The sequence below is a fragment of the Aristolochia californica genome, unplaced genomic scaffold (genome assembly GCF_029961685.1).
Source record: "Aristolochia californica isolate CCGP_79_NKW_82.1479 unplaced genomic scaffold, dmAriCali1.0.hap1 SCAF_2, whole genome shotgun sequence".
Lineage (NCBI taxonomy): Eukaryota > Viridiplantae > Streptophyta > Magnoliopsida > Piperales > Aristolochiaceae > Aristolochia > Aristolochia californica.
This window is the reverse complement of record NW_027181881.1, coordinates 49413926-49416117: the sequence shown is the minus strand read 5'-3', so window position 1 is coordinate 49416117 and position 2192 is coordinate 49413926. Positions and strand designations below refer to the sequence as shown.

The window sequence follows — 2192 nt, the reverse complement described above, 5'->3', positions numbered from 1 at the left end:
TTAAAATTTTAAAGTTGATGATAACACTATAATATCAAGTGTTTCCAGGCCCCTAATCATTGAAGGGGATTAAGCAAATGTAGGGGTGGGCACGGGTTTCCCAAAACCCGATCACCGATCCCGAAACCTGAACCCAGAAAAGACCCAAAAAAAAAAAACAAATTGTCAAACCCGACCCTTAATCACTCTCCATCCCTGCCCTGTTCCCATAAACCTGACTTAAACCCAACTGATGTCCAAAAGTTGCTTGTAAGAGCCTCAAATTTTTTTCATATTTAAAAGAAAAGAATTTTACCATGGAACTCGCCAAATGTGGAGCCTCCTCCAGTCCCTTGTTCTAAAGGGTGGGCTCCCTTGATCTGTAATTCTCCTTTTTCCGAAATAATAGCACACTTTTTTAAAAAAAATCTCTCATTGTTTGGGACGGTTCGCCCTCCTTGTAATCTTGCTCTTTTGAGCCTTTTAATATAACTCAGTATTATTTCCAACATTTTTTTTTTTTTTTTACCGTTGCTGCTGCACTATTTGCAGATCTCTAGTAGTTGCAGACCACTTGTTAGAAAAAAGGCTGCATTGTGTCTCTTGCGATTGTATAGGAAAAATCCTGATGTTGTCAATGTCGATGGGTGGTAAGTTGCTGGATTCTTTGCTAATGTATTTCTTGCTTATTGGTTTGCAAGTATTAATATTGTTTCAACTTCCTTTTCAGGTCAGATCGCATGTCGCAGCTTCTAGATGAGCGTGATCTTGGGGTTTTGACCTCCGTTATGAGCGTTCTAGTTGCTTTAGTTTCTAACAACCATGATGCCTATTGGAGCTGCCTTCCAAAATGTGTTAAAATTTTGGAGAGGCTTGCCAGGAATCATCATAAGTATCTGGACAGCGTATCATAATTTTGCCTATTTTCCTTGGCTTGAGAACAAATGTAGTACAAATTGGAAGCGAAAAAAGTCCTTTTAGAGTGGTTGAATCCTTGCCAACAATTCCGTCTAACTCATATATTGTAAAAAAAGGAAGAAGGCGATTGATAATTGTATAGTGTTTTTATTGTTTAGAATGTAAGCTAGGAAAAAGTGCACTGTTTTCTAGACTTTATCAGATGAGTCAAACAGGTTCTCTAGTCTTAGAGATTTATTTGTTGTTATTATTTTACTTTCAAGGAGAATGAAAGTGGTGTGGATGCAAGGGCTTCTTAGTGATTAATAAGTCTTTGCTCCCGGCTTTCGGTAGCCTCTAGTAGGGGTGGCTTTGAATCGAGCCGGTTCGCGAGCCGGCTCGGTTTGGCTCGGTTTGATTCGTCGTTTATCGAGCTCGAGTACCGAAATCGGCTCGTTTACCTTAACGAGCCAAGCTCGACCGAAGCTAGGTTCGGTTCGTCGGCTCGCGAGCCGGCTCGAAATGAGTCGGATCGGTATGAATCGGTAACGGATCGCGAGCGAGCGGGGAGCGAGAGCGAGGGGGGGAAAAATTTTCCTCCCCCCTCATCTCCGCCGACCCCTCCCATCGGTTGTTGCCGCCGCCTCTACCGCCATCGTAGCTGTTCACCGGCGTCTATACCACCGTCGCAGCTGCTCGCCGGCCACCTCTGTGGCCGTCCGTTCGATTTCTTCCTCTCCTCTCCGTCGCCTCTATTTCCGTCGCCGCCGCTTCCGTCGCCGCCGACTCCGTCGTGGCCGTCATCCCCGATGATAGGTCCTCCCCGGTGCCGTAACCCCTTCCCTCCGCGTTGTCTTGGCGGAAAACCAGAACAGGGGAGAAATAATCTCCCCCTTCCTCGCGAGAAGATGATCTCGCAGGTGCGATTTCGAGCGTGCGAGATCATAAAATAAAAAATAAAAAAACTTTTTCCTCTGGAAAAAATTAAAAATAAATTTTATAGAAATAATTTTCTATAAACTATTAGTGTCTCATGTTTTTTTAAACATTTTTCTAATTGAAATTTTTTATTAAAAATCATATAATTTTCTAAGTAAGATTTTTCGTACCAAGATGGGGTAGAAAACTGTATAAAAAATTTTTGAATAAGTATTTAACAGTTGATGCTGTAATACTTTTAGCATGAAGCAATTTTCATTGCAATTTTGTGTTTGATATTTTATTTAATTAAAAATTTATCGATAAGTATAATAATATATTAGATTGATTATTAATTTTTATTTATTTCCCTAGAAGAGACAATAAAAGGTCCATTT

At 41.0% G+C, this 2192-nt stretch overlaps 1 long non-coding RNA gene across 1 annotated transcript; it reads left to right on the top strand.

The window, feature by feature from the left end:
* The first annotated feature begins 229 nt into the window (after nucleotides 1–229).
* Nucleotides 230–760, top strand: LOC137955690 (uncharacterized). Its single transcript, XR_011113174.1, has 3 exons — nucleotides 230–249; nucleotides 532–629; nucleotides 710–760. It is a non-coding gene; the product is annotated as an uncharacterized lncRNA (long non-coding RNA).
* The last annotated feature ends 1432 nt before the right edge of the window (nucleotides 761–2192 follow it).